The sequence below is a fragment of the Furipterus horrens genome, unplaced genomic scaffold (genome assembly GCF_987537825.1).
Source record: "Furipterus horrens unplaced genomic scaffold, mFurHor1.1.pri manual_scaffold_1, whole genome shotgun sequence".
Classification (NCBI taxonomy): domain Eukaryota; kingdom Metazoa; phylum Chordata; class Mammalia; order Chiroptera; family Furipteridae; genus Furipterus; species Furipterus horrens.
In genome coordinates this window covers 121,605,873-121,623,570 of record NW_028327171.1, presented here as the reverse complement: position 1 = coordinate 121,623,570, position 17,698 = coordinate 121,605,873, and positions in this window count along the sequence as shown.

Below are 17,698 nucleotides of genomic sequence, written 5' to 3'. Positions count from 1 at the left end.
TGGAATTGCTTTTCCCAGGAAATGCTGCACATTGTCCATTTACCAGCATCTTATAGAAAGTATAAATACGAATATATACATTTTCTTGAATTTAATAATGTAACTGATATTTACCATAAGGTTGACTTATTCCAAATCATGTGGTTTTACATACTTGATGTAAAGGAATGCATGCATTGTGTCTTAACCCCTTAAGTGCCTTGAGACGTCTTTGTATGTCTAATGAAAAGGCACTCATTTGACCCCACTAGGAATTATGTAGGTATATTGTACATTTACATTTTTATGGATTTTGAATCAGTTCACATTTGAAAATAACTTCTTATATTGAAAGTTATGCAGTTAAAGAAGGGTAAGGAAATTCTGTTTCTTACTCAATTCCTATATTTTGTCACAGGAAGCAAAGGTAATTTGTGTTCTACTAAGTGAGCGCTCTGCTGCTATGGAATTGTTTAAATCTGCACATTCTTTTCCTGAGGAACAAGGGTTACAGTTTAGCAGCACAAGTGAAAAGATGTTTTATTCTTGGAATTTAATATTTATTTTATCCCTAACTTTAGAAATTGCATCTAATATGCATATTAAAGTTAAACATATTGATACTCTAAGCTAAAGTTAGAGCAATTAATTGTGACTTATTTCTATCACTAACTAAATTATTACTCTTCACTAATTTCAGTTTATGTGAAGTTTTGTTCACACTGGTCTGTTGGTTGGGATACTTCTGGCAAGGAATGAAATATTATTGACTTGTTTCTAAATGTAATCCCTCAATAACTGAAGTGAAGGTTTTGTCATTTTTGTATACAATTAAATTACTCCAGTTTATATGTACTTATTTAGTTATAAGCATGTTAATTCATGGAGAATTTTGATTTTCATGCCTGATGGAAGAAGGACCTGATTCCCTTTAAGGATGTGTATATTTTCCTCTTCCAGTTTTTTGTTTTCTTGTTTGTTTGTTTTTTTAATCTACAGAGAGAAAGAACTTTAAAACTGCCCACTTTTATTGTAAGTGGAAATTTATCACCTATTGAGATGTTGTATTACACAATTATTTTATATGGTTAATGATTGAAATAGACTTTTACCAGTGGTTTCTGAATATTTCAGAATAGTATTGATAAAATTTGGAGTTGAGTATTAGGTATTTTGGAATGCCATTTAGTATGAGGAGAGAAATGTACATTTTAAAATCTACAGTATAATCTAAATGATGTTATTTCAAATATTCAAAATCCATAATAATAAATTTTAGAAAGTTAAGTCCTGAACATCAATAGCCAAGATACCAAATAAATTGTATTAAAGTATTTTAAGGTTTTTTAGAGACAAGTAAACATAACTTTTATGTCAAAGAGAAATTCTCTTTATCTATTTCTGAATTTTATAGTCAAGAGAGTATGAGTAAATAATTATAGTTTTATTTGAACATTCCATTCTCTACCAACAGATAAGTGTAATCCAGGCTGCTATGTGACATGATGGTAAATTGAAAAGTGAAAAATAAAATCATGTTGGGGTCTACATAATTAACCATTGTTTTGGCAGTTTTTCACATAAATTAAAAAGAAAACCTGTTATGTGTGAATAGACTAGGACAACCATAAATTTTTTTAATAAAGAAAACATACAGTTATATAAATATAAACAGATAAGTGGCATAGTTGGCATGTTCTTCAGTTTAGGGCTTTGTTTACACTTCTGCGTTAACTCTAATAATTTTTAGCAATGAGGACTGCTGCCTTTTTAAATCAATAATGCCAATCTTTAAATGATTATATTAGAAAGTTTAGGGTTATATTTAAATTTCTCATATATCAATTTTTTATTTGGGAGTTATTCTCTGTCATTTTTATGTACAAAAAGGTCCTTTTTTAAAGGCACATTTATTAGGATCTTGAATTTAAAATAAATTATCCTTCACAACTTCTTAAAATGAATATGCCAATTAAGCTTCCCTGTTCATGCAACAGATAAGACTTTATCCATTACACCTAAGAATTTTTTAACCTGTTTATCAATCTATATAGGGTTCTAGGAATCACCCTGTCTTTGGTAAACAAAGTAGTTTTAGATTTCATTCATATCAATATAATATAGAGTGATAAAAATGCCAAATTTCTTGTATCTAAACTACTCTCCCCCTACTCTCCCTCCCACTGTTTTCCTCCCTCCCTCTCTTTCCCTTCCTCTCTCTCCTGTTATTCTCACAAGTGGAAATAGGTATTGGTAAATCAGGGGTTTTCTAAATGCCAAGAAATGTTTGTGAGACCTTTTCTCTCTGATTTGTGATAGTTTTACCATGTTCGTTTCAAATGTTTGATTGAGCATCTGATTTGTGTCAATGCTATGTACATAGGAGGAGGAATATTTTGGAATAGACTTTACATTCACAAGAAGAAGAATTTGTAGTATTTGTTAAACCAGTTCATTCATTCAAAATAGAGGCAGAATAACAGCATAAGAAATAATTTCCTTTGTTTTGGCCTGCTAGCACAAGTAGGAGGTAGGGAAAGGTTTTATAATTTTGATTGAGTAAAAAAAAAATGTATATGTAAAAACTGATTTCATATGTATAAAGGTATGTTAAGCCATTAAGACAGTTGCCTGGTGGTTTCCAGTACTAATATTACACAGAGATACTTTTGTGTGTTTACATATTTGTGCTTCACAAAAGCTAATGATAACAGAGGGTAAAGGATTGCTATTTGAAGTATAGAGTTGTTTATAATTTGTTGGCAGATCTAATCAGGTCTAATTAGGTATTTGAGCAAAATTCTCATGTCTTTACTAGAAGTACTATAACTTTAGAGCTAAAAGGAACTTGGAAGATTTTTTATCTAATCTCAATCTCTATTTTAGGCAACATATGTGATTATTGTAAATTCTCATGAATTTTAGTCTTATTTCAGAGCAAGAATTACACTCAGGCAGTGATTTTACTTAATAACTATGATGACCTTAAAAGATGTCACTTAATTTAGAAAATAAGTAGACTTTTTAAAGTAATCCTAATTAGGACCCTGACTCAGTTTGCTTCCTTGACAGATCATAAACTTTTGTAAGGTATTTAAGATGATATTTGTGCAGTGTGAAGACATTCTAAAATGCAAGTTAGAAAACTAATTTTTAAAAGCACTTAAAGCATAAAACTAAGATTTAGAATACATGTCCACCTGTACTCAAATAATTTATGTTCATAATGTGAACATGTAGTAGAATTAAAGCATTACTTGTTTTATAATCTTACCAGGAAGGGAGAAGGAAACAAGAATTTTTAACAATGTTCTATTTGATATCTGTGTTTTGAATATTTAAAATATTATGATGGTAAGTTTGCCAAAGTAGGTTTGAATTCATAAAAATCGTTTATACCACAATAATGTGGAATATGTTTACATCTCTTGTTGTAATTATTTTGTAGTTCAGGTGAATTTGCATTTAAGTCACTTAGAGTAAACGCATTATGGTAAATATTTGTTGGAATAAACATGTCTTAATAACATGAGAAGACCAAGATAAATTATGCCACAGCTTGCTTTTATGCCACATCAACAAAGTAACTATTAACATTGCTTACTTCCCACATTTACTTCAGCTATCCAACCACAATTTCTGCAAGCATTGTTTTGTATGTTGTTTCCTGCAAGTAAAATGGCTATGTTATTGAAACCCACTGGATTAATTTTATCAAACATCAGGATTACTGATCTGTTGGCGAAGATTTATTGGTGCCTTAGTGTGATCACAACACAAGTTTAGCAACTGCTTTGTAAAATTCTTTGAGAATTATGTACAAACACATTTACATAATAAAACATTTTAGGGCTGTCAGTAGGTATTTCAGCAATTTTATAAAAAGCCCATGAAATTAATCTCTAAATTGTATTTTGTGGGGTTCAACTTGCTCTATAATGTCTGCATCAATTACCAACAGTGTTTTATTGTATACAGGTTTCATTCTAGTAGCAATTACAATAGTCTTTCAATATTATCGAGATAAACCCTATTTCAGTCCAAATTTAGACATTTAATTTTCATAATCTTGGTGAAGTTGTCATGGGTGGACACCAAATTGTTATTTGTTTCCTATCTAAATTTGCTATTTCTACAGCAGTTTATTGTCGATTTCTAAAGAGGTTTTATATTAGTTGATTTTGTTTTAGTAATGCAAGCTAAGTGGGCAGCCAAAAGTAATATCTACCAGGGTGCAGTTTATCAACATTGACTGAATATGGTTCATTGCGTAAATAAGTAAATTGATTTTTTTTTAATGTATTAAGTGAAAGGTTTTAGCAATATTGCAAGTTAAAGACTACAATTTTAGGAGTAAAGTCCTAGTGTTTAACCTCCTGAAACCTTTTAAAATTTTAAATATAAGAATGAAAATGTTTTAAAGCCTTGTAGTGCTCATAGAACTTTCAGTTGAACACTTGAATTTTCCTATTATGCTGTACGTGATATAGAAAATATTTTTCTATGGGCGAAGGATTGAAATTGTTAACCTCTTTTACTTCAGTGTTTAGAAAGGAAAAAATGATATTTGTATATCTTCCATGCTGTAAAGAAAATGGATCTTTTAAATGTTATTAGAATTATGACTCAATTATAAGGATATTTGTTGTTTTAAAAATAAAATCAGTGAAGGATTGAAAAGGAAAGGAACAGTGTATTCCACTTAACTATACAAAATGCAATTTTAGAAAAGGTAACTATTATAAATAAGAATCATTATTGAAGCATATTTCAAATATAATTATTCTTTTTCATTTTGCTTTGTTTTAGCTGTAGAATAGTAAATTTCAAGAAAATCTGTGCATACTGTTTTTAAGTGTACCATAGCTGAATTCTAGACTTCTCTAAAGTGTGGAAGTTTCTTTTTGTGTGAGGGTAAACAAATGTGTTTACCATGAATGAAAGTTCTCAGGCTCTCACTATTACAGCAACAATGAGGTCATGTGAGAGTGTGACTTTGATGAAGCCAGAAAACTCTGCCTAAGATTTACCACAGTAAATGCGTGCAGAGGCCCCTGATGAAGAGTTTTGCCTTTTTATTCTCAGTATCTTTGATAGATAAAGCCCAACTCTAACTTGCAGCAGTGGTGTCTTATCCTATATGTATAAGGGTTTATTAAGTCAACTGAAAACAAACAAAAAACAACAGAAAAGCCTACATTTTAAACTAACATCTTTAGGCATAATTTACTTGTTCAACAATTTCTTTAAAAGGCAAGTTATTATCTATAACTCATGAAACTTGACTCAATGGGGCCTTCATTATTTTGACACCTGTTTCCATCCCTCCAACTTGTAAAAAAATCATTGACTTTCATTTACAGTAGTCTTTGTGAACTAAGTACCATGAACAACTAACTATAAGATGATATCTTCCAAAAAAAAAAAAAAAAAAGATATCTTCCTCGTTAACTGTTATTAACAGTTACTAAAAGATTAGGTTTGGGCCCCCTTAATCTTGGGAGTGTCCAAAATTTAGCAAGTATTTGTGATAACCTTAACTAAAATGCCACATTTTTAAATGAAATGATCACCATGAAGCCCTCAAGGGGGCTCATCCCTGCTTACAATCCTAAACTCAAATAGGTAGTGATCTGTGGTTTCCCCAAATCCACTACCGTCACAATTGAGCCCATTTTACTTTTTATGTAAAAGAAGTTTTTTCGTTTTTACTTTTGAAATATAGTGTTCCAGTTATTTGCCTTACTGGGCAAGGAAATTTCAACCCAGTTCTGGGATTCTCTTGTCCCCATCTTTTCCCACCCTTCAGTGAGCTGACAAGGTTATTCATTCTTTCTTGTATTCTGTAGAGAGTAGGCCAAATGTCGATGCTGAAACTGATTCCTTGAATTTCAAATAATAGCACTTTATTTCACGCTTACTACTGACTTAATTTATACATCTAAAAATATCCTAGGAGTCTTGTAAATGCAGAAAAAATGTAATGAATTAGTATGTAGAGCTCATTTGATTGGACCCAATTTAAATGCTTTGCAGTGATCTCTTGATCATTTAGTACTTAAAAGGTAACTTGTGTGATTTTAGCTTTGCCACTTTTCTGTAACTTATTTAGTACAATAAAGGCTACCCAGATGACTATTGCTGAACTAAGTTCTCTCAGCTAGCTTCAACCAAGTTTGGTTTACTACAACATTTCTGCTTTGCATTTTTGTATATTACATAAGTATTTGGAAATCCTTCTGTTTAGTTTTGTGTAGCACCTAAGGGATCAGGTCAATATTGCACCACAAGTAAGTTGAAGTGGGCAAAGTCCTGATACTATAAATACATATCAAGGGGCAGGATTTAAGAAACTAAAAACAGTTTACATTAAGCTGTTTTTATTTTCTATCATTACAATGTATGTGCTTTAAAAAATTAAAGCTGTCCAACCCAGTGTTCTACAGCATCAGGACATTGCATTTACAGTTCATAATGTAATTTTTCAAATAAGAAAAGCTAGTCTTTATTTTCTACAGTGTAGGCTTAATTTTAGGACAAGTAGTTTACTATATACTCATAAGTGATAAGCAGTAGTTTTTAAAATTATTCTATGTAGAGGGTGTTTTAATTTGGGATTGTTTTTCTTGTATCAGGTGCTATATGTAAATATGAATGGCATAAAGTCACTTGGTTAAAAATAGTTTATTTCCTAATTAAAATAGAGTTTTACATTTCTGCTGCCATTTCACATTTCATTGTACTGAACTAGTAGCAAATGGAATTAGCCCCCTAATTGTTTAAACTAACTCTCCTCCCATTTTACAAAAATATATTTCGATAGCCTTTGTTCCTAATTAAGAGGCAAAGAAACTTAGGGTTTATTTAAAATGTATAAGCTTGAATTTGGTCAACACTGGATAATTTGAAATCCCTATTTATTACTGCAACTTACTATATGCTTGAAAGACTGTGTATTTGTTTGTCTGAATATTGGTGAAAAATTATAATTCCTACAACTAATTCATGTAAAAATATGAATACTAATAGCAAACAGGATTAAAATGCTGATTTGCATTAAACTCTTTTAGTCCTAAGAGTCATTTATGTTATGTAAAATGCTATGACACATACTTAGTTGGCCATATTCATTTTATTGAGAAATAGTTAAGGTACAAACGTGAAAAAAATTCTAGCTGTGAGTTTTAAAATTGTTTCAATTGCTAAATAAAGATGTGCTTTAGTAATTTAAAGTAGCAGTTTTGAAGATTATTTTATGGGAGTTTTTTTGTTGTTGGGCTTTTCTGACAATGGTTATATTCATTAATGGATGAACAGAAGGGACTAGGAGAGTGCTAAATGCAACATTTATCTCGAGTTATGGGCACACACGGGGGCTGTATTGGGAGAAGGGGAGAGTAAGTAACTATAAGAAATTTAGAAGAAGAATGTCTGATGATCTCCCAGCACCAGCGCCTATATTCTGGTATTCCTAATGTAAGACCTTGTCAATCAAAATAAAGAAACTTTCTTTCTATTCCTGAAGTCAGCTTGAGATATCTTCCACAAGTGCAGTTAGGAATGCCATTTTTCATCTGAAAGAAAATTATTTCTTAGAGAAAATATTAATATTTAAATACTTGTTTACTAAAATTATACAAAAAAGACAAGATTAATTAAGGTTTATGATTATGCCATGACTGTTCTTATATACAAGCTTATAAAATAGATTCTAAAGACTTCCTGTCAAGATGGAGGCATAGGTAAATATGCTTTGCCTCCTCTCGCAACCGCAGAGGAAATTACAATTTAATAGAATACCAAGAGCTGTCAGGAAATCCAACTGTATGGAAGTCTTCACAACCAAGGATTTAAAGAATCCACATTCATCCTGATGGATAGGATGGGTGGAGATGGCCAGAGAGGCGAGGCAATGAAGTGTGGTGCAGAAAGACCATGTGGTCAGTCCCACATTCATGTGTGGTAGCTAAAAATCTTGAGGAATACCTTGGAAGTGAGTGATCCCAGCCCTGGACAGACCGCACAGTCCAGGTTCCAGCTCCGGGCAGATAAAGCCCCTAACTTTTGGCTGTAAAAACCCAGGGGGTTGGGGCAGCAAAAGAAACTGCCAGGTTTTCAGGAGACTGCTTAAAGGGCCTGCATGGTCTCAGAACATGCACAAACAGACCCACTCTGGTATTCTGCACCAGGGCTACAGCTGGAAGGAACCAGTCACATACAGGGAGTGGGTGAAGTGACTGGAAACATGGCAAGTGCCAGGCAAACCTCCAAGCCCAGTCAGTGGCACTATCCATTCTCCACACAGAACCACAAAATGGTGAAGCAGGTTGCCACATTACCTAAGGCTCCACCCCACACAATTTACAGGTGCCTTAGTAGGCCACACTACTAAGAGCCAAAGTAGCTCTACTTAATACACAGAAACAGACACGGTTAGACTTTTATATGTACCCTTTTAAACCATGCTTGTACATATGGGTCAACTATATATAAAATTACTGCAAACATTGTATTATAAAAATGTTCAAATATACAGAAAAAGTACATTCCCTAGGTTTTTCAATTAACATCCAGCTATATTTGCTTTAGCACATACATGTTCATGTACTAAACTTCTCTTCACCCATCAATCCATCTTTTCTTAGACATTTTATACAATTATGTTGACAACATCTGAACACTTCACCCCTGAGCACCTCAGCATGCATATCTTTAACTAGTATTCACTAATCATCTTTCTTGACATGAAATTTTTAACAGTAAAATTAGAAAATATTAAGCCTACCATTAAGTTTTAAATACATTTTTGTATATTAATATAATTTATATTTATATAATTATATTTTATATATTTATATATACTTATAAGTATATTTAAATATGAAATGTTAAAGGGACTTAAAAAGAAGATCAAAACTATGAACATTAAAATGGCAACAAATTCACAGCTATCAACAACTGAATCTAAAAAAGCAAACTAAGCAAACAACTAGAACAGGAACAGAATCATAGTTATATATGAGGTCTGTCTGGAAAAAGTCCAGCCATTGTTAATATAACAAGAATGGTTTGTGTGACATCGATGTAATCTGGCAGCCAAGGAGAGTGGACTGGATTGCACATGTGTAAATGATGACAACTTCACTGTACTAGTCAGTGAAGACGGTAGATGCCATTGAGCGGCCACATGTACTGTGTAGCCATCACATTAAAAATGACTGAGGGAGTAGAGCAACAGATCTGCATCGAATTTTGCATTAAGCTTGAACATTCCTCTGCAGAAACTGTTCGGGTGATTGAGAAGACTACAGCTATGGGCAACTGGTTATTGGCTGCTTCATCATCACAATACACCTGCTCATGCATCACGTCTTGTGCAGCGTTTTTGGTGAAACATCAAGTCACCCAGGTGACTCAGCCCAGATATGGCACCCTGAGACTTCTCTGGCTTTTCCCAAAACCACAATCACCTTTGAAAGAGAAGAGATTTCAGACCCTCTATGAGATTCAGGAAAGTACAGTAGGGCAGCTGATGGCAGTTAGAATTGTGTGAGGTCCCAAGGTGCTTACTTTGAAGGGGACTGAGGCATCATTGTCCTATGTGCAATGTTTCTTGTATCCTCTTCAATATATAACTTTTTCATATTGCATGGCTGGATACCTTCTGGACAGATGTTGTATATCACTTTAAATCTCATCAACATTGTGTGTCTTCATCCCTGATATGATTTTAAAATGTCCTTATATGTAATGATGTATGCATTAAATAGAAAGACTGATTAAATATAAATAGCAAGACTGATTATCTTTTTTAAGTATATTTTATTGATTATGCTCTTATGCTGTTACAGTTGTCCCAATTTCCCCTCTTTGTCCTCCTCTGCCTGGTACCTCCCTTACCTCCAGCAATCTCCCAGCCTTAGTTCAATGCCATGGGTCATGCATATAAGTTCTTTGGCTTCTCCATTCCTTATACTATTCTTAACATCACCCTGTCTATTTTGTCCCTTCCAATTATGCTTCTTAATCCCTGGAGCTTTTCCCTCATTCTCCCCCTTTCCCCTCCCCACTGATAATCCTCCAAAAGATCTCCATATCTTAGTTTGATTTTTTAGATTCAGTTGTTGATAGTTGCCTTTTTAATGTTCATAGTTTTGATCTCTTTCTTAAATAAGTCCCTTTAACATTTCATATAATAAGGGCTTGGTGATGATGAACTCCTTTAGCTTTAACTTTGGGAAGCACTTTATCTGCCCTTCCATTCTAAATGATAGCTTTGCTGGATAGCATAATCTTGCTTGTAGGTCCTTGCTTTTCATCACTTTGAATACTTCTTGCAAGTCCCTTCTTGCCTGCAAAGTTTCTTTTGAGAAATCAGCTGTTAGTATTATGGGAACTGTTTTGTAGTTAACTCACTTCTTTTTTCTTGCTGCTTTTAAGTTTCTGTCTTTAGCTTTAACCTTTGGCATTTTAATTATGATGTGTCTTGATGTCGCCCTCTTTGGGTCTAGCTTGTTTGGGACTCTCTGTGCTTCCTGGACTTGTAGGTCTATTTCCTTCACCAAATTGGGGAAGTTTTCCTCTATTATTTTTTCAAATAAGTTTTCAATTTATTGCTCTTCCTTTTCTCCTTCTGGTACCCCAATGATTCAGATATTGGCACTTTTGGAGATGTCCCAGAGCCTTCTTATTCTCTCATTTTTCTCAATTCTTGTTTCTTCATTTTGTTCCAACTAAATATTAATTTCTTCCTTATGTTCCATATCATTGATTTTAATCCCAGCTTCCCTCCCTTCAATGTTGGTTTCATGTGGATTTTTCTTTATTTCACTTAATGTAGGCCTCATTTCTTCCCTAATGCTTTAGCCATATTCAGTGAGATCTCTGAGCATTATGATCACATGTTTTGAACTCTGCTTCTGATAGGTTGGTTATCTCTGTTTCATTTAGTCCTTTTCCTGGCGTTTTTAATTTTCCTTCATTGGGGCCATATTTTTTTTGACTCCTCAATTTGACAACCTCCCTGTGATAGAGCTGCTCTGACTCCCTTTCTTAGCACACCTGTTAAGTTTTATGGGGCAGGGCCTTGGGTATTTTCCAAAGCAGGGCAACCTGCTTCACTGTTTTGTGGCTCTGTGGAGGTGGGGAGGGGTCAGAGAGGGGACAATATCAATGCTGCCTGACTTCTGGAGTCTTCCTTGGCACTCACCTCATTTCCAATCACTTCACCCACTTCCCGTACACACCTGGCACTCCTCCAGCTGCTTCCCTGGCAGTGGTTCCCAGAATGGGTGGGTTTGTGTACGTTCCAGGTCTATGCAGTCCCCATCTGGATGAATATAGCTTCTTTAAGTCCTTGGTTGTCTGACTTCCATATAGTTTGATTTTCTGGCAGTTCTGGGTGCTTTTTGTTTTGAGGTTGGTTGTGCTCCTTTTTATGGTTGTGCAAGGAAGTCTCTTGAATATCTTTTTATATGTTCGTTGGCCATGCATATTTTGTTTTTGGTGAATTCCTCATTTGGGACCTTTGATTTTATAATTTAGTCTACTTAGACAAAAATATTACTTGGACTTCTGTTCTGACCATGAGGTAGTAACAGAGCTCAGAATCATCCTTCTGGTGTGAATAACTAAAAAGTTTGACGGAATGTAGGAAGCAACTTTTACAATATTAGACCAAGCAGAGCAAGACTATAATCCTTAAGAAAAGAGAAGTGAGGTGAGCCTTACCATAAGCCAAGTTTTCTATGTGGAGGCAATTTATAAACTACTACTGAAATACAGAACCCAAATAGGACTGGTAATCTTGCTAGTTGGGGAGACATGTTAGAGTTTTAAGAAGTTGGAGCTGCTAGAAGGCATAAAGCAAATTTCCAGAAGAGGAAATTCAAGAAATTTACATAAAGCACCTTGAGTTCTGCACTGAATGTTAATCTTTGCATATGCCGAAATTCCATGAGGCCATACTTAAACATTTGAGGAAAGGCAATTAACAAGTTGTAACATGAATAGCCCCAGAGCTGGCCAAAATTATGGGAGTAATTCAAGTTCCCTTCAAGCAAATGAAGAAACCTCTTTGAAAATAAAGGGCATTCAGTAAAAACCCAAGAAAAGCTAGACTTAGAAGTGAGGCTAAACAAACTGTAGAGTAAAGGCTACTTTGCTCTCATCTAAAAGATCTTTAAGCAAATCTCAAAATGATCAAATTAATGCACAAGTTACTTAACTGCCTGACAGATAAAAGTCCACCTAAAAATATCTTTCAAGCCATAGCTGGTGTGGCTCAGTGGATCAAGTGCCCGCCTGCAAACTGAGGGGTTTGATTTCTAGTCAGGGCACGTGCCTGAGTTGTGGGCCAGTTCCCCAGTTGGGGGCATGCAAGAAGCAACTGATCACTGTATCTCTCACACATAGATGTTTCTCTCCCTTTCCTCCTCTCTAAAAAAAAAAAAAAGAAAAAATCTTAAAAATAAAAATAACATTTAACAAAATAAAATTAACCATGCCCAGCTTCCAAACAAAAATTACTCTAGGTAGAGAGAAGCAAGTAAATATGACCCTTAGAAGAAAAATAATTCAAAAGAAACAGACTCAGAAATGGCAAAAAGGACCTGTAGAACAGACTTTCTTGGAAGACTCTCAAGAAGGTCCTGGAAAAATCAGGGGGAGACAGAGTTGTGTGGCTCTAGGGTGGGGTGATTCTTCCCCTGCACACCTGACCAGCACCAGCATCCTGTGCAGAGCCCCCACCTTCATACAGTCAAAACTTGGTCTTTTCGGGCCAAATGAGCACTGTTTGCCTCATCCTGAAGACTTCCTGAGACCCTGCCCCACCACGAAGGTATACAGGCACCCAGTTGGTGGTGGCTGGCTTTGGTATACCCTGGGAATTCTACTAAATGGCCTTAGATTCAGCACTGTCACAGAGTTTGAATAAATTTCACTTGACCCTATCTGGAGACTCACTGAGGACCTACATCACACAACTTGTGTACCACCAGAGACAATTTCAGTGACTGAGTCTTATCAGGCAGCTGGCAAGCAGAGGTGGAGTCCCTTAGGGTGCCTTGGGCCTTTCGTTGACATGTTCCTGAGCTTGGTGCTGGTGGAAGTCAGCCTTGGTGTGCAACTTGGCCCCTCCCATGCACGCCGAAGCTCAGCAGAGCAGCCACATACTGTGGATTGCTTTATAGCTCCAAATAAGTAGCTCGGGGCTGGTCACAGGCAATGCCTAACATTGGCCTGAAAAAGTCACTCCCAAGAGACTGAAGAATCAACACATTCAGTGGCCAGCTTCAGACAATATCAGAGCATAACCCAATTAACCCCACAAGTGGCACATGGAAAAGGAGATCTCAACAGACACTACACCCTGCTGGGGTTAATTCTGCTTCATGGAGTAAGGCCTACCACACACATAATTGCTCATACACTGTGGTCAGGAGTAATCCTCATATTCAACCAGCCTGAGGGTCAACCCCATGAACAGATGGGCCAACAGCAATCAAAACTCAACTACAACAGGAGGGCTCACATAATCCACACAAAGGGCATTCCTGGAGCACCTACTTCAATTGATCAGGGATACTGCAACACTGAGCTTCATCAGCTATTTATTATATAAGGCCAGCACACCAAGACTGGAAGACACAGCAGTTCTGCCTAATACACAGAAATATATAGAGAGAGGCAACCAAAATGGGGAGACAAAGAAACATGCCTCAAATGAAAGAACATGAGAAAGCCCCAGAAAAAAAATTAAATGGAGGCAAGCAATCTACTAATACAGAGTTCAAAACAGTAGTTATAATGATGCTCAAAGAACTTAGGGGAAGAAAAAATCAACTCATTGAGAATTTAAACAAAGAGGCAGTTAGCATAAAAAGGGACATAGCAACAAACAAACAAAAAGACCCAGTCATATACAAAGAATACACTAGAGGAATCAACAGTTATGAAGCAGAGGATCGAACCAGTGATTTAGAAGACAAAGTAGCAGAAAACACCCAATCAGAGCAGAAAAAAAGGAGAAGTATTTTTCAAAATGAGGATAGTTTAAGAGCCTTCTGAACAACATAGAACGTAACAACATCCTCATAATAGGAGTACCACCTATCCCAAATAGGTTTCAAGGGATTGAGAACCTATTTGATAAAATAATGACTGAAAACTTTCCTAACTTTGGGAAGGAAAAAGACACCCAAGTCCAGGAAGCACAAAGAGTACCAAAGAAGATGAACCAAAAAAGCCCAGAACAAGACACATCACAATGAACATGCCAAAAGTTAAAGACAAAGAGAGATTCTTAAAAGAAGGAAGAGAAAAACAATTGCCTACACGGGAGTTTAAATAAGACTGCCAGCTGTTTTCTCACCAGAAACATTTCAGTCCAGAAGGGATTGGCACCAAATATTCAAAGTGATAAAAAGCAAGGTCCTACAACCAAGACAACTTTACCCAGCCAGGCAATCATTTAAAACTGAAGGAGAAATTAAGAGCTTTCCATGCAAAAAGAAAAAGAAAAAGAAAAACCTAACCAGCAAACCAGTACAACAGGAAATATTAAAGGGCCCTCTTTAAGGAGAAGAAAGAGAAAAATAGTTCTAAAGAAAAAATAGCAATAAATACATACCTATAAATAATCATTTATAATCATTTTAAGTGTAAATGGATTAAATGTTCCAATTAAAAGACACAGGTAGCTGAATGGATAAGAAAACAAGACCCATATATATGCTGTCTACAAGAGAGCCACCTCAAAATAAAAGACACAAACAGACTCAAAGTAAAGGAATGAGGAAATATATTTCATGCAAATGGAAATATTTTTAAAAAGCTGGGCTAGCAATACTCATATCAGTCAAAATAGACTTTAAAACACAGGCTATAATAAGAGACAAAGAAGGACACTACATAATGATAAAGGGATCAATTCAACAACAGGATATAACCCTTGTAAACATTTATGTACCCAACATAGAGCACCTAAATATATAAAGCCAATCTTGATGTACATAAAGGGGGAGAACAGCAGTAATACAATCATAGTAGAGGATGTTAACATCCCATTGACATCAATGGATAGATCTTCCAGGCAAAAAATCAACAAGAAAACAGTGGCCATAGTAACACACTGGAACAAATGGGGTAATTTGATATTTTCAGAGCATTTCACCTCTAAACAGCAGAATACTTATTCTTTTCAAGTGCACATGGAACACTTTCTACAATAGACCACGTTAGGACACAAAAGAAGCCTCAATAAATTTAAGACGACTGAAATTGTATCAAGCATCGTCTCCAACCACAATGGTCTGAAACTATAACAATTATAAGAAAAAAAAGAGAGGCTAAATACCACGTTACTAAACAATAAATGTTAACGATGATATTGAGGGGGAAAAAACTCAAAAGGTAACTTGAGGCAAATAAAGATAAGAGCAAAACAACCCAAAATCTTTGGGACACAAAAAAAGTAGTTTTAAGAGGAAAATTCATAGCATTACAGGCCTACCTCAAGAAACAAGAAAAAGCTAAAAAAAAAAAAAAAAAAAAAAAAAAATTTAACCTTACACCTCAAGGAACTAGAAAAAGAAAAACAAACAAAGCCCAAAGTGAGTACAAGGGCAAATAACAAAGACCAGAGCTGAAATATAGTAAACAGAATAGAGTCTCAAAAAACAATACAAAAGATTGATGAAACTAAGCACCGGTTCTTTGAAAAGATGCGATCGATGAATCTTTAACCAGACTCATCAAGAAAAAAGAACAGAGGATCCAAATAAATAAAATCAGAAATGAAAGAGGAGAAGTAACAACTAATACAACAGAAATACAAAGGATTATAAGAAAATATTATGAACAACTATATGCCAATGAATTGGACAATCTGGAAGAAATGGATAACTACCTGAAAGCATACAGTCTCCCAAAACTGAATCAAGAAGACACAGAAAATTTGAACAGATTACAACAAATGAAATTGATACAATAATCAAACAAACTTCTCACAAACACAAGTCCTCGATTGGATGGTTTCACGGGTGAGGGTAACAAACATTGAAAGAAGAATTAACATCTATACTCCTCAGTGTATTTCAAAAAATTCAAGGGGAGGGAAGGCTCCCAAACTCATTTTACTAGGCCTGAATTATCCTAATTCCAAAACCAGATAAAGACACTACAAAGAAATAATATTATAGGCTAATAGTATTGATGAATGTAGATATAAAAATCCTACAACCATGATTACTCTATCCAGTGAAGCTGTCATTGAGAATAGAGGGGCAGATAAAGTGCTTTCAGGACAAAGTAAAACTGAAGGAGTTCATCAGATCCAAACCACTGTTATATGAAATGATAAGGGGACTTGTTTAGGAAAAGGAGGATCAAAACTATGAACATTAAAATGAAAACTGTATCACAACAACCAACAACAGAAGCTAGGGAATTAAAACAGAGGCAGACTAAGTAGGCAACGAGAATGTGAAAAGAATTATAGGTATGGGGAACATTTTGGGGAGAGGTCAGTGGGGAGGGGGATGGGGGAAAGGGAGGGAGATGGTCCAGGAATTAAGAGGCATAGTAGGAGGGAGTGGAGTAGACAAGAAGATGTTGAGAAAAACCATATGTACAACCAATGGGCATGAACTAAGGGGGGGGGACAAGTGGAGTGAGGGGGGGTCGCTGGGTGGAGGGGAGCAGAGGGAAAAGAAATTGGGACAACTGTAATAGCATAAACAATAAAGCATATTAAAACAAAAACATTAAAATATCTAAGAATAAATTTAACCAAGGATATAAAAGACCTGTACTCAGAAAACAGTTAAGACGCTGAAAAAAGATATTGAGGAAGATACCTAAAATGGAAGTATATATAATGCTCATGGACTGGAAGAGTTAACATTGTTTAAGTGTGCATACTACCCAAAGCAATCTATAGATTAAATGCAATTCCTATCAAAATACCATGATGTATTTCACATAACTAGAACAAATAATCCAAAAACTTATACGGAACCCCCCAAAACCCTGAATACCTTCAGCAATCTTGAGAAAAAACAAAGTTGGAGAAGTCATGCTTCCTGATGTCAAACAATACTACAAGGCCACCATAATCAAAACAACATGGTACTGGCATAATAACAGACACATATATCAATGGAACAGAGTACAGAGCCCAGAAATAATCCCATACCTATATGGTCAATTAATATTTGACAAAGGAGGCAAGAACATACAATGAGGTACATACCGTCTACTTAGTAAATGGTGTTGGTAGAATTGTACAAATACATGCAAAAAATGAAGCTAGAAACCCTTCTTACACCATATACAAAATAAACTTAAAATGGATTAAAGACTTAAATGTAAAACTCAAAACCATAAAACTCCTAGAAGAAAATATAGGCAGTAAAATCTCAGACATTTTTTCTGATATATTCCCTCAGGCAAAGGAAACAAAAGAAAAAATAGACAAATGAGATTACATAAAACTAAAAAGTTTTAGCACAGCAAAGGAAACTATCAACAAAATGAAAAGAACCCACTCAATGGGAGAACATATTCACCAATTGGACACCTGATAAGGGGTTAATATCCAAAATTTATAAAGAACTCATACAACTCAACACTCAAAAAAGAAACAATCCACTTAAAAAACAGGCAACGCACCTGAATAGACACTTCTCCAATGAACACACAGAGATAGCTAATAGAC